Genomic DNA, 22,825 nt, shown 5'->3' with positions numbered 1-22,825 from the left:
TATTCAGCTCGTCTTGATTTAATGATTTTATTTTGCCGAATGCGAAAAAACATCCATATCTGAATGAATGGGACTCAGAAAATACAAAATACGCGCATTAGTTAGACCTTACGGCAGATCACGGTGGCCAAAACACGAAATGAACCGCGTTTTCAAAAGATATTGCGGGCAAACACAGACATTTGCATCCGGATGGGATTAAATTTCTCAGAGGACCTCTGTACCTTCTCTACAAGAAAAGCCCTATTCGGACGGGATAAGTTTTACAGGGGGACCTCTGAGAAAATCGTGCTTCTCAGAGGTCCTCTGTGTTTTTAATCCCGTCCGAATCGGCCATGTCTGTGTTTTCTCTGACGACCTCCGTAAGAATTCCAGAGCAATTTACCTACTGTTTTTCGCCGAACTCAGAGGTCCTCTGAGAAATTTAATCCCGTCCGGATGCAAATGTCTGTGTTTGCCCGCAATATCTTTTGAAAACGCGGTTCATTTCGTGTTGTGGCCAATGTGATCTGCCGTAAGGTCTTACTGATGTGCGTATATTGTATTTCCTGAGTCCCATTCATTCAGATATGGATGTTTTTTCGCATTCGGCAAAATAAAATAATTAAATCAAGACGAGCTGAATATCAAACACTGTTAAGACTGGCCACTGTAATATCATTAACGTTATAAGAAACTCGGTTCAAAGTTGTTCAACTCCAACTTGTTCAATTTCTTCATTTCTTTGGGTTTATTATAAGCAGACAGTTATATAAAACACGTAGACTAACGTTAATTTAGTAGGATTTGTATATTTTATTTTGATTTGTTAAAATTAAATTAATAAATTACATGTTCTGTCATAATTTTACATTTAAAGCAAAATATTAAACATTACAAACACGCGTATCCAGAGCACGTGCTCTTCTGCAACGCCCAAATGCATGAAACAGACACTCCCATCTCTGGAATAGAGACAGAGCGCAGTTATGCAAATTTGAAAAACACGCCCACCGGGGGGGAAAACAATCCAACCGTATCCATTGGCTTTGTATTGCGAGAGGCTGCCTCCTTGTCATTTCTGGCTTATAACAAAAACCGAATAATGCCTAAAAGCTGCTGTGTGACAATATGTACAGCTAACAAGCCAAAAAACCCAGAAATAAGTTTTTATAAGCTGTCGAGCAGTAAAACCCAACCTTTAAGGAGAAAAAAGTGGATCGCCGACTACATTTCCCCCTAGTGGACGCAGTTCTACTAATAGGAGTACTATGAAAAGTTGCCTTTTTTCCACTTTTGTGTCTTTAAACGCTCGTTTTTTGAGGTCGACAGCTTATAAAAACTTATTTCTGGGTTCTTTGGCTTGTTAGCTGTACATATTGTCACACAATAGCTTTTAGGCATTATTCGGTTTTTTGTTATAAGCCAGAAATGACAAGGAGGCAGCCTCTCGCAATACAAAATCAATGGAGACGGTTGGATTGTTTTCCCCCCGGTGGGCGTGGTTTTCAGGTTATGACGCGCTGCGCTCTGTCTCTATAGCCTGCATCATTTTAATCCCGTCCGAATCAGTACATAAAATCACAGACGTCGTGGGGGACACGTTGAAACTCAAACGTTGTTTGGAATACTAATCCCGTCCGAATAGTGCTTAAGATGTGAAATGCAATTTTAGATTTCAGACAGAGATGGTGAGAGAGAGGATAACAGCGCTTTTAATTCTGCTTCATTGTTACTTTTTAACACTCTGTAAGATTGGGACAATATATACATCCAGCAGTGTTCATTTAACTCTGGGGATTTCTCTATGTGAGGGCTTCCTGGGGGCTAAGTGAGGGCTGCCCATGCAGGGCCAGCGCTAAGGGGCCAACGTTTCGCCAGTGAGCAAACCTGTGCAGGGCCCTTAGGCTATGCCCATACAGGCCCATCGTAAGCTTACTTGCAGGGGAGATATCGCAATGACAAATTATTGAGCAGGCATAAGTGCTAGGTACCAATCGGGGTCCTAGGGGAGACCGAATTGCCGGCTTTCCACTACCTATGGAAAGTCGCAAAGGGGCTGCGTGAGCTGCCGACCATCTGCGGATGCGTAAATATCGGATCCGTTTTGACGGTTGGATCCTGTAAGAATCTAAAAGATGTACCTTTCCCACCCCCACTAGTTAACTTGTAGGCAAACCCAATATATACATATATCCTGTTTAGTTTCACATGTATGTTTGCATGTCTATGATAATCCTTTTCAGGGTGGCATCTTCTCTAATCATATATTTTGATGACAAGCTCATCCTTTCTTTAAGGTTTTAAATATATACAATGCATATTATAGAGAAATGCTCTGTGTCTGGTTTTTCCATTGTATAACACACTGTTTATTTTCTGGCCTGTTCAGTTAAAGTTTTCCCCAGTGATTGATGATCTTGCATTTGCAATGTTTGGGAGATATTTTGAAATATCCTTTGGTTAACTGCAGGTTGGTTGTGGTCGGGGCAAGGAGGGTATTTTAGGGACATGTTCCAGTCCCTACTTCCCTGTTTTTAGTACCACTTCCCCTTATGTAGGTCGAACATAAAGCTGTCTTGTCTACCAAAAGTGCATGCTTGCTTCTCTCCCATATACGATTAAACTGAAACTTCATTACGAATGCCACTAGAGGGAGAAATCCAACTGTCCTTTCCGTATGTCGTGTGCAGTGGAAAGGCGGCTTACAGATTTAACCGCACTCCAACCGTTTTTTGATAAAACTTTAGAGCCCCGTGTCTTTACATAAACTGCACACGGCTTTATTTAAGAGACAGCTAAGGGTCCAACATACATCAGTTTACTCTCATTGAGCTTTAAAAGTTTTTTTGACATCCAGATCATAATGTCTGAGAAACAGACTGTTAAAGCACAAACACACAGAATAAGATTATAAACGATTTGATGTTGTCTGATTCAGGTAAAGGATGTTTAAGCTGTACAAACCTCTCTATTCAGTCCTTCATCTCCTCTTAACTTCAGCTTTATCTCCAGTAACGCCACCTCTTTCTTCAGCCGAGAGATTTCTGTGATAAAATCATCAATATCCAGCATGGACAGATCAGTTCCTACTGATTTACAGCACATCACATCCATCTCATCATCAACACTAAAATACACAGATACAAGACTCTGTTTACTCTCAATAAAACACTCAAGAGAGAAAAACAACGAGGATACACAAACAAATCAAATCACACGCGCTCTCTTTCTTTAGTGAGTTTATCTGCGGACTAAAGAGCTGCAGCGCCTCCTGCTGTACTGGAGACAGAAGACGCTCAACACTTCATTCATTCATCCTTCTGTTAACAAATATCATTATTTTCAACAGCCAATAAACTTTTAAATTTGCTAAATTTTTTATTCAACTACAGTTCTGAACGTTTATATCAAAATACCCGGACGTCACAGGCCCGCATTGAGTCTTGAGATAGCCAAGGCTGTGAAGAAGGAGCCGTGGATGGATCCCAATTCAGGGGTTGATGCTCCCACAGCTCGTTCATCCTTTAAAAGTTGCCAAATGAAGGGCACGAAACAGAGCTGCCTTCAAAGCATCCTTCAGATGTATTCACAGTGTGACTCTACTGCTATCTACTGGAGATGTTAAATTAAATATAATTCTTTCTCTTAGCAAGTATTTGATCATTTATTAGAATAAAATCAGATCTTATCCTTTAAGAGACACGTTTTGCTTGTTACATCATTTAATAAATACATAACACAAACAATGGCTCTTGATAACATAACATTTGTAAATGTAAGTACAGCAGTCATTTGTTTTATTTATTAGTTTCACACCCTGCTGAAAAAAACAGCATCAAACCAGCATGGGAATTATGCTGGTCTATGCTGGTTTAGCTGGTGGTCACAGCATACCAGCACCAAAACACAACATATGTTGGTACACAGCAAAATCCCCAGTGTTAAAGGGGACATATTATGAAAATCTGACTTTTTCCATGTTTAAGTGCTATAATTGTGTCCCCAGTGCTTCTATCAACCTAGAAAATGTTAAAAAGATCAACCCAATAACTTAGTTTTGGTAAACCATTTTCTGCAAGCATGTGAAAAAATAGGTCATTGTAATTTGGCCCTTATTGTGATGTCAGAATAAGGTAATACCGCCCCCTTTATCTGCACTATCCAACCACAGCACAACCATTTAGTATGGAGAGAAAGAGAGAGAGAAAATAATTCACAGCACAATTGAGTTTCAATTGCAACAAACCACCATCATTGTGATCAGTGGTTGCACTTCATCCGCTCATTTGCATTTTAAATGACACACCCAAAATGGCACACTTTTGCTCAGACCTATTTTAGACTTAGTTTACATCTTAAAAAAAATCTCATAATATGTCCCCTTTAAATTAACACTGCTTGGTGTTTATATAATCCACACCAAGATTGGTGTTAAAAAAACACTGAATCAATGTTAAAGTTAATAAGATAATGAAGTGATTGAGTCATTAATAGTGAACACCTGCTCGTCATTCCGTGTCAAATCAAAAAAATTTTGGAATTGTTCCTGTCTTAACATTTTTATTTTGTTGACTCTTTTTCTGGAGAAAGTAATACTAAAATGAGGAAGAAAGCCAAAATATTAAATGCAATAGATAAAATGCCTAGAGTTTAATGAACACTATCATCATCTCTGTTTGAAAACTAAAATTACAACTTGCTTGCAGAGTTACATGGATGATAGGTTTAACTTCTAAAGAACTGCTGTTAATCTGGTTAATAAAGTAAGTCACCATTGTGCCGATTAGTGTTTCCTTTAGTTGGGTACTTGGGTCTTGAAGTTTAGTGTTAATTTTCTTCTGCTCATTGTGGCAGTGTGTTTATAAAACACATCTGTTAAAGCAGAGGAAGATGAGAGAAATTAAGTCTATAACTGTTGTTATGTTAATTATTATGAAAGTATAAGTCTTGGGATTCAATGATATCATAAAAAAGTAATCACTGAATGTAAGTGTTTAATTTATGTTCCGCCAACCCTGTGAAGCTCCCATGAAATCCAACAGTGCTGTAAAAGTCCACATACCCTGAAGAGTTAAATATTGTTGACCCAAATCTAATCTGTGGTTTCAGTCAGACACACTGAGACATCAACAATCAGCCTATAAAACACAATCATGGTGACAATCAACAACAAAACGTCATGCCGCAGTGCATGCTGGGTACCAGGATTGTAGAAAACTCATTCATAAATCCCATCATGCATTGCAACACGACAAAAATTTTGCAACTTTCTTACCATTAACTGTCACCATCGTTGAGATTTGTATCAGAAATCATGAAGTCTCTCTTAAGCAAAAAGCAACAACAACAAAATAACACTGAAGCATGACGACAGTCTTTTTCAGTACAATGTCATTTGCATAGAGCTTTTTTATATGCCTGTTTCTTCATAACTAATTTGTGATCAAATGTTTCATTGAGAAGTAGAGTAGAATATAATTAAAATAAACTGAGAAAGTCTGGAAGGGCTTCCCTCTACATGAAGCAATGAACAAGTGGTCTTACTAATACATTGTTGTTATCGCTATAAGAGGAGAGTTAGATCAGTGAAGGTCAAGGGACAAATGCCTAACTAAAGGAAACACTAATCACAGTAATGGTGACTTCAAATGAACTCATAACAAACACAAACTTAAGATTTAATGTGATACATTTTGTGATAAATGTCTATTTGACTTGTGAGACATCACGTCAGAAAGAAGATTTGTCTACTAAATCACGCGTGTGGATGCTGGAATAGTTGAGCACTTGTATTTTGTTCTGACAACTGTTTAGTTAAACTTATCCATTTAGAAAATAAATCTGCAAGTTATCATTTTATTTTTCAAACAGAGATGCTAATAGAGAGGCAAACATGAAAGATTGCAGCTTTTGGAGGCATACACCCAACAGTATTCATCTATTGCATTTAATAATTTGTCTTTCTTCATTATTTTAGTTTTTCTCCAGAAAACGAGTCATCAAAATAAAAATTTAGAGACAGGAAAATGTCCAAAAATGTAATTGATTTGAATGACCAGCAGGTGTTCACCATTAATGTCTTAATCATCACTTCATTATCTCATTAACATTAACACTGATTCAGAGTTATATTTTTAACACCAGTCTTTTTTAACACCGATCTTGGTGTGGATTATATAAACACCAAATAGTGTTGATTTAACACTGGTAGAGTTAATTTAACACTGGGGATTTTCCTGTGTATGACCAGCATGGGATGCTGGTGCTAATGCTGGTTTAGCTGGTCGTAATGCTGGTTTGTTGCTGGTTTAGCTGGTGCTAATGCTGGTACTGATGCTGGTTTAGCTGGTGTTCACTAGAAAACCAGCACCAAAACACAACATATGCTGGTCTCGCTGGTATGCTGGTTTTTTCAGCAGGGCACTTAAAAAATGCTGGGTTATTTTCAACCCAAAGTCTTTTTCACAGATCAGTTTGTTATTCTGATGAGGTCTTTCATTAGTGAATCTCTCTCCACAGATCGAGCAGACGTATGGCCCTATTTTAACAATCTAAGCGCATTGTCTAAAGCGCACGCCGCATGGTCAAAATGGGCATGTCTGATTCCACTTTTGCCAATTTAACGACAGGAAAATGGTTTATGCGCCAAGCGCACAGTCTAAAAGGGTCGTTCCTATTCTCGTAATGGATGTGTTTTGGGCGTACCGTGCAATTAACCAATGAGAGACTCAGCTCTCATCCCCTTTAAAAGGAAGTTGCGTAGGCATCATGCCTTATAAGTGGAATTTGTAAACAGAAAAACTAAAGAAGGCGGCGGCCACCAGTTTAAGATTGATTTTATTTGTATTGAAATTGTTTTTTTTTAGATTTAAACCTTAACCTTTAAAAGCCTTTTTCTTTCAGTCACGGAAGTAAAATAGCAAGCTTTTATTTGATGTAAATGTATGGATATCCTACAAAATCAGTGTAATAAAATCTGCAAATATGCAAGAAAAGGTTTGTACTTTAAAAATACTTTATTTGTAACAAACAGAAGATAAAGAATTTCCAAACGTGCAGAGAGCCGTTTCAGCACTCGGACAGCGCCATGTTTTTTTTTAAAGCATTACCTAAAATGTTTCTTATCTCACCATATCCACAGGTACAAATTCGTGAGGTAGCATTTAAAAAACATTTAAAAACAGAAGCATTTGTTTAAAGCAAAACAATTTCTTACCAAGCTACAGGTGAAGCAGCTCTTTACATCTTCTAACGTCTCATAATCGGTCCTCATTTAAGTCCAAGAGACTCTATAATAATCTTTTACATTTTAATCCTTTAATTTTTCATATTATAAAAGGGTTGTGTTCTGCTGCGCATCCATGGGTGTGATAAGCAAACGCGCACTGTCCCGTATTACTAACGCGCTCATTAAATAACAAAAACAATATTCCGTCATTGACTTTAGAGCAGGTTTTAGTTGGTTAATGGTGTAGTCTATTTTAGTTGCCTCACAATAGCAACGCGCCAAAAATGCACCTGAACACGCCTCATTTTCAGACCAGAACGCCCATGGGTGCAAAATTGGGCACAGATGCATTTGCTTTTTAAACAACTTGGTGCTAAAACGTGAAAATGATAATTTCGCCATGTTGAAACTAGCGAAAGACATTTGTGTTGCACATTGCGCTGGATGTATGATAGGGCCCGTAAGGTTTCTATCACGTATGAACTCTCAAATGGGCTTTTAAGGAACCTGAATGAGCAAACGTCTTTTCACATTGAGAGCAGAAGTAAGGTTTTTCCTCCAGTGCGAATTCTCTCATTGATTCTTAAGTGACTTGACTGAGCATACGTCTTCACACACTGAGAGCATTTGTACGGTTTTTCACCTGTGTGAGTTCTCTGGTGTGACACTAAATGTTGATGTTGATTAAAACTCTTCCCACAAACATTACAGTGATGAAGTTTCTCTCCAGTGTGAATTCTCTCATGGATAATCAGATTCGATTTCAGGCCGAAACCTTTATCACAGTGTGAACACTGATAGCGTTTCTCCTCAGAGTGAATATTCTGGTGTGATTTTAATGAACCTGAATCCCTAAAGGTTTTTTCCACTTTGACTGCACTGATACGGTTTCTCATTGGTGTGTACACGCATATGTGTCTGTAAATGAGTTTTTTGGCTGAATTTCTTCTCACAGTGAGGACACTCGTATGGTTTCTCTCCTGTATGAACTCTCTGATGAACTTTAAATTGACTTGAATCAGAGAAGCTCTTTCCACAGTGAGAGCAGACGTAAGGTTTCTCTCCTGTATGAATTCTCTGATGAACTTTAAGAGAACTTGAATCAGAGAAGCTCTTTCCACATTGAGAGCAGACGTAAGGTTTTTCTCCAGTGTGAACTCTCTCATGGATAATCAGATTATATTTCTGACCGAAACATTTATCACAGTGTGAACACTGATAGCGTTTCTCCTCAGAGTGAATATTCTGATGTTTTTTTAGTGTACATGAATCCTTAAAGGTTTTGTCACATTCACTGCACTGATACGGTCTTTCATTGGTGTGTATAAGCATGTGTGTCCTCAGATGATAGTTTTGTCTGAATCTCTTCTCACAGTGAGGACACTCGTATGGTTTCTCTCCTGTGTGAATTCTCTGATGAACTTTAAAAGTACTTGAATCAGAGAAGCTCTTTCCACAGTGAGAGCAGACGTAAGGTTTTTCTCCAGTGTGAATTCTCTCATGAATATCAAGAGTTTTTTTGGTGCTGAAATATTTGCCACATTCAGTGCAGTAGAAAGACTTTTCACCACTGTGTGTCCTCACGTGAATTTTTAGCTGAGATAAGAAGCCAAAATCCTTCCCACACTGCTGACAGTGAAAGTGCTTCTTCTTCTTCTCTCTGTGCACTTTTGAATGATGACGTTTATACTTTTGTAAGGTAGTGAAGCTGATCTCAGATCTGGTGGAGGTCAAGAGTTTTTGCTCTGCATTTCTATCTAAATGTCTCTGTGAGCTCAATGTCTCTCCATCGGTGATGCAGGAAAGAGTTTGTGCCGTCTGTCGCTCTTTTGATGATAAAGACGTTATTTCTCCATCAAAACACGAATCACTGATCTTATCTGAAAGACAACAACATTAGAAATCTCTTATTTACATTTACACCAACTGTAAACACACAAACAAGAGGTTCAACTGAGATTCTGTATGTTTTTTCTATATTCAGTTATTGCTGCTAATGGGGTCGTAAGTAGTTATTGACTCTAAAGCTGCGTCTTTTCATTGCACACAACACCCAATAGATCAGAAGTCATTTATTTCCTAGTATGGAGAGTTGCACAGCGACTGCATGGAGTGGACTGGGAATCTTCAGATGTGATTTTAACTTTAGTTAACTTTAAATTCAAGGACTTTCCAGGTCCAATACCCTCAAATTCAAGGACTAAATATGGGGAGACATTTCAAGTGAGAGCAAGGTGACATCGTGTTACTTTTTAAGATACATTTTTACAGTTCCCTTTCGAGGGAACTCGTGCTGCGTCACTGCGGTGACACTTTGGGGACGCCTCCAGGGGAAAGTGCATCTGAATGAGTATATCAAATTCAACCAATGGTGAGGCTTAACGACAATGACAGGATGATACGTGAGCCAGGAAGTATATCGCTATCTGAAATATTAACAAGGGATGCAAGAAGTATGGCAAGGGAGACGCAGCGTCTCGTTCCCTTCTCAGGGAACAACTGTGCTTTCACATTGCCACCGGTGAGAGCGTCAATAAAAGCTCTGGCTGCCCTGCCAATGACACTATAGAAAAGGTGCAGTGGACGCTCTGACGCTCAAATGCATTCTCTGAACTCCTCTCAAGTGGAGGTTTCTGCCTTCCGATTGGTTGCCCCATCATAGCTCATTATCATAAAGTTGAACTGATTTCAACTCTCCTCAACGGTCACACCGTACATGACGCGCCGCTGCTCGCCAGAGCTCGCTGCCAGCTCTCATTGAAAATGAATGACTTTCGTCTACTTTGACACTCTCGCCGGTGGCGATGTGAAAGCACATTTAGATACGTAACCTGAGATGTTTTCACGTGTCAAACACAACTACGCAAAAAAGCATTTTGGTATGAATCAACATTCGCATACAGAAGATTTAAGCATTTAAAACTAACAGTTTAGCACGTGCGCTTAAAAAGTCTACAATTTTTATGATATTATCCTACACTACACAGGGAATAATATGGATTTTTTTTCCAGAAAACTTCTTGCATAAAATAGACTCAAGCACTTTCAATGACCTGTATCTATAGATGTATATTTTCAAAAACTTCCCAGGGCCATGAATTTTTTTCCCTAGATTCACAAACTTCAAGGATTTCAAGGACTCGTGGGACTTTCGATCTGTTGATAAACATATGAACTTAAGCTACCAGACTGCATGCAACACAACAAACTTTGTTTAGTTTAGATATGTGGACTAGCAATTAGTCATTTGGTGACCACAGCCTAGTTTTTGCGGTTCCCTTGACTTTTACCGGGTGTTATCTTAGTATAACTTTGCTTGTTTGTTTAGTTATTATTAGTTAACACAGAAACAAGTGTTTACTAATTTATTTTCCAATTCTTCGAACCCATGTTTTAAAACCGAACCCAAAATCTTAGATGCACAAGTGGATTGACACGCATCATTTAGTTCATATAAATAGTTAGTACAAATAAAGATCATCTTAGACATTTAATGACTATTTACTGTAGGCTGCGTCTCAATTTATCCAACAATGGATTAGGCAATTTCAAACAGAAATTACACATTAATAAAGTGCATGTATTTTAAATGAATTTACGTTAACGCTTATTAACGCATTAATTTTGACAGCACTAGTTATTATACCCGTTAACTGACTGCTAAGTGTTAGCGTTTTCTCCTGTACCAAAGAGAGTACCCTAGCAACCATGTACCAAGACCTATATCTCTGCATCAGAACATCATAGAGACATGGGGGTGGCCTTGTTTTACTCGAGGCTTGATGTATAATCATTGGTGGATGCCAATTCTCTCCCTAGCAAACCATTAAAGAGACATATATTACTGCATCAGAACAACTTAGAGATTTTTTCCCTCTTTGAGAAAAAGACGTCGCTCAGTGACAGACCCCAAGGATTGAGAGGGTACGTAAGTCTGTATAAGCAAGTGAATGTAAGGGGGAGCTGACCAAGTGGTGGATTTAAAGGCCAGGAGCAAATATACCCATGTGTTTTTTTGTACTATCCAAGCTTAATGAACCTGAATGCAGTAAAAGCTGGATCAAATGTGACCATTTATTGTTTTACTCGAGGCTTGATGTATAATCATTGGTGGATGCCAATTCTCTCCCTAGCAAACCATTAAAGAGACATATATTACTGCATCAGAACAACTTAGAGATTTTTTTGAATTGTGTGTAATTCAATGTCATGTAAGGTAAAAGATTAAACACACCTGAAGGAATAAAATCATCATGATTGTCATCATCTTCCTCGCTGTGATCTTCAACTGCTGTAGTTTCTCTACTTATCTTCATCATCAGGTTCCCACTGTCCATCGGTTTAACTGAAGACATCTTGAGTTTGGTCTGCAGGATCTGCTGCTGTTCTCCAACGTTACAGACAGAATCCAGAGACTCTGTGGAGGTTTGATCCTCCTGTAAGCAAACAGTCACATACTCTGAAGATTCACAACAACCCAGCTAACAGAAAAAAGTTCTAAGAACGTTCCCTGAAAGTTTTTAACGTTCCCAAAAACGTTCTGCCAACGTTAAAAGTGTCCAGTTTTCTTGACGTTCTAAGAACGTTTTTGTGTTGTCTCAACGTTAGAGGAATGTTACATTTTACCATTTTTAAACGTTATGACAATGTCATGTTTTAATGTTCACAGTCACACAATGTTTAAAACAACAACTGTTTATTATATTGACTTCTTTGATTGTTATGTAAATGATAGAGAAACATTGCATTTTATTATATTTATTTTTTATATTTATATTATTTTATTATATTTATTATATATTATATATTTATTATATATTATATATCTATTATATGTTAGTTTAGATGTTGATGTTTAGTTTAATTTTAAGTCACCATTATTGTGATTAGTGTTCGTTTTAGTTGGGCTCTTGAGCCTTGTCTTTTGCTTGCTAGTTTTTCCCTGGTTGTGTTAACTTTTTGTTAATACACCACATTTGTTATGAACATGTTAAGTTAGTAGTGTAATTCTGTGGTGTGATGGTTGGTACATAATGGTAAAAAATCATTCCTAATTAATTTACTAATCAAAAGTTTATTTTCTATCAATAATGTAAATGAGAGCCAGCACTTTCACAGCAGTTTGTCATTAAAGAGTTGTAGAAACTTTGGACAAAAAATATCCGCTATTTAATTGGGACGTACAAACATCAAGAATCAGACTATGAATCTCAACCATGGTGACAATTAAATGAAAAACTTCATGCTGCAATGCATGCTGGGTATTAACAAATTACAAATCTCATTCAGGACTCCCAGCATGCACTGCAGCATGGATAAATAAAGATTTTTTTTCCAATTTTCTTTGTCACAATGGTTGAGATTCATAGTCTGATTCTTGATGTTTGTACGTCCCAATTAAATAGCGGATATTTTTTGTCCAAAGTTTCTACAACTCTTTAATGACAAACTGCAGTAAAAGTGCTGGCTCTCATTTACATTATTGATAGAAAATAAACTTTTGATTAGTAAATTAATTAGGAATGATTTTTTACCATTATGTACCAACCACCACACCACAGAATTACACTACTAACTTAACATGTTCATAACAAATGTGGTGTATTAACAAAAAGTTAACACAACCAGGGAAAAAACTAGCAAGCAGAGGACAAGGCTCAAGAGCCCAACTAAAACGAACACTAATCACAATAATGGTGACTTAAAATTAAACAAAACATCAACATCTAAACTTACATATAATAGATACATAATATATAATAAATATATAATATATAATAAATAAAATAAAATAATATAAATATAAAAAATAAATATAATAAAATGCAATGTTTCTCTATCATTTACATAACAATCAAAGAAGTCAATATAATAAACAGTTGTTGTTTTAAACATTGTGTGACTGTGAACATTAAAACATGACATTGTCATAACGTTTAAAAATGGTAAAATGTAACATTCCTCTAACGTTGAGACAACACAAAAACGTTCTTAGAACGTCAAGAAAACTGGACACTTTTAACGTTGGCAGAACGTTTTTGGGAACGTTAAAAACTTTCAGGGAACGTTCTTAGAACTTTTTTCTGTTAGCTGGGAAACCACAGCCTCATCCTTACAAAACACGCACACCCAGTGGTTTAGTTTGATTATACACGTTACACATACACAAAACGTGTAAATGTCATAAACATTTATTAAACACAGAGTTTATTTTTAGTGATGATTCAAAAGTCTATGGGAAAAATGAATGGACTTTTTAGTGAGGGAAGAAGTGTCCCGCTAACATTCATGAATTTAGTGGACTAGAGAACTATTTCATTATAATTGCCCAGTAGGGCTGTGACGATTAATCGTGCAAATGTGCGTTTTCTCAATGAATTAATTTTAATGAATTACGATGAAATGCAGCCACATCCAATAGCCAGAGGGCGCACTCGTGCAGAAACTCCATTAGTGCCACAGAAGAAGTAGCATTACAAACGCTATTCCAGGAAATCTATAAGAAAATGAATATCGCTGTTCTTCAAAATTTTCAGGTAGTTTCATGATAATAAAGAATATTTTGAATGATTTTGTTTAACGAGTGTTACTTGTTAAATGCACGTTATAAACGACTCAGACTCATATGATGATTTTAGATTGATAAGGACCTCCTACTGACCAAAACGCAGTGGTACACGCACAAGCTGTGCATAAACACAGAATCAGAATCGATTTTAGACAGATTGGTACACATGATTAATCGTATTGCCCAGTAATCAAATGTGCAACAAACACAACACAAAACACCATTCATAGCTGACTTAGAAAAAACTATACAGAATTGGGTGGGGCCGATACATGAGTGGCCCCTCCCCTAAAGCAGCCATTCCACTGCACACGAGTCACGACAAACGACGGCCGATAAGCCGGAAATCATTCATTTCCTATAGAGGGTATGCACTTGACGTCACCGTCAGGGAGAGGGACTGCGGTTATGCCCACTGAGTGGCAAAAGACAGAGCGGCAGCATTTGAGTACCGCGTGACATCGACGAAAATGGGAAACAGCTGTTTTGCGATAACAGATTAACAAAAAATTAAAATTAAATTAAAAAAAAAAAAAAATGAAAGGAGAAGTAAATAGATCGGTCATGCCAACGTCCACAGACCAAAGGTGGGTTGATAAGCTGCTAGGGTCACTATCAAGCAGAGGTTTTATTTTCTACTTAAAAGTATTTTTCAAGTATTTGTATTTTATCCGTGTTTTTCTTTGGAAAACATACATTCCAAAGCATATTACCATAATTTTTATTCTATTACATTTCATAAATACACGTGTTTGTTTTACATTTAATATTTAAGTACATTTACGTACTTTTACTCAAGTAAAAGTACACAATTTAAATGTAATTAGGTATTAAATAAATTTTAATATGCAATATTAAAGAATACACAGTATGATTTTATGCTTTAGAATGTAGTGAAGTAAAATTTTTCCCAATACAAACACCCTAATAAAGCACAGATGCTTGGAAAATTTAACTAATGTAACTAAGTATTGTCCACCATGGGCGGCGCTAGACATGGGCTAGCGGGGCTTGAGCCCCGGATCTATTTTGTAAAGCCCCGATTGTTATAATATGCGCGTCACTAATTTTAATCTTTTAAAATATTTTCTATTACAGCCGAACTGTAAATCTCTCGTCAAGAACTGTCAACTTGCTTGTTTGATTATTTATGTAAACGGATAAAAACGCGTGTTATAGACCTTTCTTTTCCCGTCCAAAGCGCGTGAGATGTAGCGTGTCTTTCGTTGCTACGCAACCATGAGCGCGCTCTCCGTGACGGCGAGTAAACTGGATGCGTGATCGGATTGCTCATACACTGTAAAAAAATCCGTAGATTGCAGCTGGGTTGCCGGTAATTTACCGTAGATTTAAATTTAAGTTTTTTACTGGCAACATTTTGTTCAAAGTTAAATGAACATTTAACATTTACACATTTAGTCTTTGTCTTTACAGAGTAAAACTAAAAAACAGCATCAAGCAAAACGTTCTGGGAAACAAAATCTGAAGCAAAAAACAGAAAAAGGTTAATGATGATTTCTGGTTCCCAGAATGCTTTGCATGAGGCTGTTATTGTATAGTTTTATTCTGTAAAGATAAAGACTTGTTAATATTTAAAATTTATTTAACTTTGAACAAACTCTTGCCAGTAAATAACATAATTTTAAATCTACTGTAAATTACCGGCAACCCAGCTGCAATTTCTACGGATTTTTTTTACAGTGTATGCACCACACGTCAATCATATCATTGCCACCATGCAATCAGTTAATCTTGTCGGGACTTTGGAGTTTTCATCTAGAGAAGATATGTAACTCTGTCTGTGGGGTTACTTAGCTGTTTTACTCAAAGAGCTGCACGGGGTTAGTTCACGCCAAGTCACAACTTATAGCAACACCTTATATACTGTAGAGATGGAGATGTAACACATACTAAACCACGGATTAAAAATAGAGTCATCAGTGCCCAGGTTAAGAAAAGAGGAAAGATGAGGAGAAAGGTGCAAAAATAAAAGACTGTATGCTATGAAGCTCCCTCATCTTAATATAAGAATTGTATGAAGTATATATCATTATGTTGCTTGCGGTGTCTGTGCTTAAGTTACACATAGAGCAGTAGCCTTATTCATTTTTACGGAGATTGAACATAACCAAGTCAAGTCTGTAACTTAAAAAATCTTAAATAAATCAAAACAGAAACACTACCTGGTTGCAGAAAATGTATAATCATTAATACATTCATAATCAGGAATTTAATGTGTTAGTTTAGTGCCAGGTGTTAATATACAGTTATTTAAGATAAGGTTAAGAAAATGCTATATAAACTGTGCTTTCTGTGGTAAATAATAGAAAAATATGTAATTTACAGAAATACTCTGTATTTTATGTTAAAAAAGCTTTGCAGCCCTGCAAACAGATGTCAATCTTGGGTTTGAGTTTGAGATCCAGGAACATATCCTGGATGAAATTTTTATTTATCCTGGCTGAATTAAGAGATGAGTGTGAAAGGGGGAAAATATAACATTAAAAAGAAATCCAACAAGAAAAATTAAGATGTGTATATTAAAGAGAGAACAGTTGTGGATAAAATAAACAAACAATGAATTAAGTGGAGAGTAAAAAAAAGAGCCAATATGTTAAAAAAAAACTGTTGGCCCCCCTTTGACTTACATTAGTCAAAGTCATGGGGGGGGGGTAGTGTTAGGGTTACCAATATTTTTCAAAATATATTATTTTGTGTTCTGCAGAAGTCATACAAGTCTAAAATTACAAGAAGTGGGGTAAAAGATGACCGAATGTTCATTTTGAGGTGAACAACTTCTTTGATATCAGTGTAAAGTGTTCTCAATTTAACTCAGTGGAACATATTTATTTTAATGAGCACTATTAAAAAGTTAATCTGGCAAAAATAATACCACTTAGAAAATGTTTATCATGTTTAGCTATTAAAAGTGTATTTTTGACACATGCTTGGATGTCTTTGGGCTAAGCCCCGGATATCCACTGACCCAATTGAACCACCCCTGTTGTCCACCTCTGCTATAAAGTCCAACTAAATTCAATTTAAGCTGATAATAGTCAGTTTTACTGACATTTTCGCAGCAGCCCCTTTAAACCAGCCTTTTTATGCACGTTTTGCCACTCAACCGGACGTGCTCTCGCGTAGTCACGTGGAAAAGTGACGTCAATGCATACCCTGTATGGAGAGTCTCAAAGGAGTTGCGCCGCCTTTCCGCTAAACACGACAAACGACGGCGATAAGCCGGAAGTCATCATTTATTTCCTATGGAATGTCGCAAAGGGGCTGCGTGAGGTGCCTACCATCTGCGGATGCGTAAATATCGGATCCTTTAAAAAATTTGAAACTTTTGCGACTAAACCGCATGCGATATGCCGACCGGAAGTTATGTATTTCATTAATTTGCGTTCATTTATTTATTCCACCATGGTAAATATATTAGAATGAAGCATCTTGGGCTGGAATGAGCTTCTCTCCCTTATACGATTAAACTGAAACTTCATTACGACTGCCACTAGAGGGAGAACTCCAACTGTCATTTCCGTATGTCGTGTGCAGTAGGGTTGTTGCGGTGACAGAATTTTCCCACCGGTTAATCAGCGCGTGACAAACCCGGTTTTACCGGTTTCACGGGGTGGGAGGGGCTTATAAATGCGCAGAAGTTCGCATTTTACTTTCACTTTTGAATTAGATGCAACTGTTGTTTAAATCCAGCGCTTGCGTACGCTGCGTTAAATCGCGTATGAATTTGCGTGCAAATGCGAGTGCAACAGCTGGTTTAAGTGCTTGAGTCAATGTGCGCAGGTACTTCTGACAGAAACCCGCCAGTCCCAAGCAGAGCAACCGGCTATTCCTCCATAAAGCGCTGCTTGAATGATGGGTTTATTATTATTCTTAATGAAAAACACAACAACAAAACGATCTGACCTATATTAAACATCATATATGTATCTTATAACAAAAACGAGTAAGCACGCGGCTTCTGCCATCGTCTGCTCGGCGCAGACTGACAGGAATAAATGAAATCTGACACCCGCAGCCGCTGGTCTGTGATGACGCGAGCCTCGCAAACTCTGACTGAAAGAAATGAAATCTGACACCTGCTGCTCTGTGATGTGATGCGCGTTCAGCTTCGCTGAATTCAGGGAGCAGACACATTCAGTTGTAAGTGTTTGCTCTCTCTAACGAAACTAAACTATTTAATTACAAGAAAATATCAAAACGACGGTGAAAGACGGTGTCGCGGTAGGCAAGTGATCTAACCGGTGAGAGGCTGAAGCACCGGTAATCACCGTTTCACCGACTATCGCAACAAGCCTAGTGTGCAGTGGAAAGGCGGCTCGACAGATGTAACGGTGTCATGAGCAATTCGGTCCCCCCATAGACAGTAAAAGAAATGGACACAGCGACCCCATTGGATTCAACGGAGACAAGTGAAGTCAATTAGAAGCACGCACTTCCTGGGTGTCGAGCGTACTGCGCAGACTCAAACTGAGCTTAATGACGTAGATGTCACGTGAGCAACCTGTCTGACAACTGTAAAGGGCCGGGTATACTTTTTTCCGCGTCCGTGTCCGGCTCGCGCGCGCACGCGTCCGCGCAGCTTTCCGGGTATAGTCCCCGCGGCTACACGCGGATGGCCGCGTTCGACACTATACGCAATACTAATGATTTCTTATTCAAATTATTAGTCTAACAGGCTGTCAGTGCAGCACTGATTTGGTGACATTTAGAGTACATTAAAACATTAGGATAGGTGAAGAAAAGTAACTGATCCACCATTGCAAACACAGTTTAGAACAAACAACAAGACAACAAAGAACAGGAATCAAACAAACATGCTCCACAGCTTTCTGTTCTTGGAAGAAGTAAAAGTTAAAGAAGAAAAACGATAGTGTGTGTGCAAATGCTGTCTATTTCCTTTGTATAACTGTTTATAGTGGAGTGTCCTGTCTAAATATTTTCACGCGCATGCGCTGTCGTACGCGAACTGTCCGCGCGGTCTCAAATTTTGGGCTGCACGCGGCCGTCCGGGCACCCTCCTGATGACGAAAATGACGTCATGCGGACGGCGCGCATACGCGGACGTCCCGAGTATACTTTCGGCTTAAGTCTTCTAATAGCCGTGCCACGGGAAATCTGAATCACCTACTGAATCTTGCAGAGACGGCGAGCGTGAACAGGAGCACATTTTGGTTAGTATTCTGATTAATAATGTCCCTTGACTTTATGCCTTCACGTCCACCCGATTGCCTCATAGTCAGTAAAAGATTGCCTGTGAGCTTCTCTCCCAATCTATACGGTAATTTCTCTACTGTGCGACAGAAAGTCGCAGGTTATGACGCAATCGTTAGCTTATTTTTACAAAAACTGCTTCTACTGGGCCATAACGTAAGATACATGGTAATGGAGCCTTTTAAACATTTTCGTGTTTCTTTAGAAATAATTAATGGACAAATGGAGTCTTTAAACGCCTCAGATATAAAGTTATTCGCTGTCAAAGTGACGCCAAAATGAATGGGAGTCAATGGGATGCTAACAGCAGATGGGTGTTCGCTAAGCAATGGCGGCATCCAGGGAAGCTTCAATGAATTATGAAACCCTGCCCCCCTGGGTCCCCCCGGGCAATTCGGTCTCCCCTAGGACCCCGCGTGATTCCATTGGCTGAAAAAACTCCTCATGGGTAGTTTTCTTAGCGCCTTATTACAATTCCTACAAAATCGCGTTATGATTTATGTAGTTAGAACGTTGTTAAACTTTAAAATGTCTTTTAAATGATATGTTTCATATAGTAGTATATAAATGAGGCTATAGGTGGGAGATGTACACATTGCGTGTGTCATTTTATTATTTAGATTATTATACTGTACGATTTCCACTTTTTACTGTCTACTTATACAACTACTTACTCATTAATTACTTATACAAAACATGATTACTACATAGTTGAATCACACATTTAAATTATAATTATAAGCCATGATTACTACACTTTTACTATTAAAAAATATATTCTGTAAGGTATGTTTATAATATAGAAAAAAATAAAAGTATTGTTTTTGTAAAGCAGATGATGACACAAAAGTACTGACGTGTCTGCAACATGAATATTACTTTATTATATATATTTTTTAGTTAACTTTTATTTTTAAAAGATTTATGCTTCTATTTTGTACAACATAATTAGCTTGCTAGCCGCGTATGCAGACGAGATATTGCCATAGACTGTTAAAAAGATATTGCAATGACAAATTTTTGAGCAGGCATTAGTGCTAGATACCAATCGGGGTCCTAGGGGAGACCGAATTGCTCACGACAACGGCACTCCAAACTCTTAATAAAACTTGAGAGCCCTGTGTCTTTACATAAGCTGCACACGGCTTTATTTAAGAGACAGCTAAGGGTCCAACATACATCAGTTTACTCTCATTGAGGTTTAAAAGTTGTTTTGACATCCAGACCATAATGTCTGAGAAACAGACTGTTAAAGCACAAACACACAGAGTAAGATTATAAACGATTTAATGTTGTCTGATTCAGGTAAAGGATGTTTAAGCTGTACAAACCTCTCTCTTCAGTCCTTCATCTCCTCTTAATCTCAGCTTTATCTCCAGTAACGCCACCTCTTTCTTCAGCTGAGAGATTTCTGTGATAAAATCATCAATATCCAGCATGGACAGATCAGTTCCTACTGATTTACAGCACATCACATCCATCATCAACACTAAAATACACAGAGACAAGACTCTGTTTTCTCTCAATAAAACACTCAAGAGAGAAAAACAACGAGGATACAAAAACAGCCCGCTCTCTTTCTTTAGTGAGTTTATTTGTGTACTAAAGAGCTGCAGCGCCTCCTGCTGTACTGGAGAGAGAAGACGCTCAACACTTCACTCATTTACCCTTCTGTTAACAAATCTCATCGTTATATAAATAAACTTTTACATTTGCTCAATTTTTTATTCAACTATAGTTCTGAATGTTTATTTCAAAATACCCGGACTTCACAGGCCCGCATTGAGTCTTGAGAGTCTCCCACAGCTCGTTCATCCTTTAAAAGTTGCCAAATGAAGGGCACGAAACAGAGCTGCCTTCAAAGCATCCTTCAGATGTATTCACAGTGTGACTCTACTAGGGCTGTTCCGAATACCATTTTTTGAGCTTCGAAGCTCTAGTAGAAATAAAAACGAATATTCGAAGCTTCGGAAGGAGGGGCTGAACATATTTTTCTCTTTAATAAAGGCAGGAATCTGTGTGTGTGTCTGTCTATCTACAGTTTATTATGTGGCGGATGTGTTGCTGCGGACTCAAGGGAGTGTAGTGCCTTTTTTTCGTGCAATATGGACATGTGACACGTTTAGAATAAACTTTAAGAAATAAACTTTAAAAATACTACAGAACAGCGCAAGCTGGGAGCGGCGTGCCTGTCACGCGTCCTGCGAGAACAGCATTAGTGAAACAAAACACAAGAGCAATACTTTTAATAAGGTAGCCTAACATTTTTCTAATAAACAAACATTCCCGTATCAGAAATAAGCAGCACAGTAATTACTGACAACGTAAAAGGTAGGCTATTTAAGGGTGATTCTTAGACTACGGGCACTTTTATGTACTTGGGTCATATTTTTTAAAATACATATAATTTTTGACAAATTCCTCTTTCTTTCTCAAACTTACAATAAAACCACCTTTAAAAAAATGTAGGACCTTTCTATTATGATTTTTTCATACTTTTTAAACTCCTAATAGGTGTCAAATTCACTGTTTTCTCCTTGTCGCACACCCAGACTTTTACATTTCAACAATGAAAGTACAGTTTAAAAATATGACTTATCCGGTAACTATTAATGTACCTGAATTAAGCACTAGTAAAATAATTAAAATTCATTATAATATTTAATGTGAGATCACTATTAATTTAACTTTTTATACAAAATATTGCTGTCGCACAGTATTGGTGTCATTTCCACCACAACACTGTAATGTGCCTTTAAAAAGTTTGTGTGAAAGATTGTTTAGTGGGTTTCCATGGAAATGTTCAGTGAAATTAGAGAACATGCTGGGCATGGACGAAATTTTTATTTTCATCAACAACAAATAAAGAAAAAGCCAGGGTAAATATTGCTTGATCAGTAAAAAACATTTATTATACGTCATTTCCAAACATGCTGTAACTTTAAGGGTGTTTTTACAAAGCTAAAAATTTAAAATGAAATAAGAGTATTTTGCATACATGAAATTATAAGTATTATTTCAAAGCTAATCAGTGAAGCTATCTTTGCCGCATCTTCCTAAAATTTGTAAAACGCAAATCGGCACGACTACGCTAATCTTTGCAATGTAATCAGTGGATGACAGTTTGTCATCAAAAACGACACTGAGGTTTCTGGTAGTTTCGGAAGGATTAATGGTTGTGTTGCCAAGATGAATGGATAGGTCGTGCTATATCTTAAAGTGGGGCCGAAAATAGAAGCAGCTCAGTCTTAGCCAGGTTCAGCTGGAGGTGGTGCTTCTTTATCCAAGCCGATATGTGTTCTAAGTAGGCTGTAATGCGTGCTGCTATGGTGGGATCATCTGGGTAAAATTAAAAGAAGATCTGGGTGTCATCATAGCAGTGGTAGGAGAAGCCATGTGCCTGTATGATAGGTCCTAAGGATGTTGTGTAGATGGAGAAAAGGAGTGGACCAAACACTGATCCCTGAGGGACCTCAGTGACCATTTGGTGAGCTGTGGACAGCATGTCCCTCCATGGCACCCTGAAAATCAGAGAGACTTGAAACATTGAAGAGGAGTACCTGTGATCCCTAGCGACAATAGGGTGGCTAGTATCTGATGATTGAATGTATCAAAAGCTGCTGACAGGTCTAGCAGAATCAGAACCAAGGATTTGGATTCTGCCTTAGCGAGCCGTAATGTGAGACAGGTCTATAACTGTCCGTGAGTGAGGGGTTCAGTGTGGCTTTTTTAAGCAATGGAGTGACCAACGCCTGCTTAAACGTGGATGGAAATGTGCCGGTGAGCAGTGAGGTGTTGATGATATGTGTGAGTCA

At 37.9% G+C, this 22,825-nt stretch overlaps 1 pseudogene; it reads right to left on the bottom strand.

Moving 5' to 3' along the window:
* Positions 1-7,093: 7,093 nt before the first annotated feature.
* LOC135747993 (uncharacterized) overlaps positions 7,094-22,825 on the bottom strand; it is a 45,904-nt pseudogene continuing 30,172 nt past the window's right edge.

This window comes from Paramisgurnus dabryanus, chromosome 24, assembly GCF_030506205.2.
Source record: "Paramisgurnus dabryanus chromosome 24, PD_genome_1.1, whole genome shotgun sequence".
Lineage (NCBI taxonomy): Eukaryota > Metazoa > Chordata > Actinopteri > Cypriniformes > Cobitidae > Paramisgurnus > Paramisgurnus dabryanus.
Note: the sequence above shows the minus strand (reverse complement) of the source record. Positions and strands in the feature narration are given on the sequence as shown.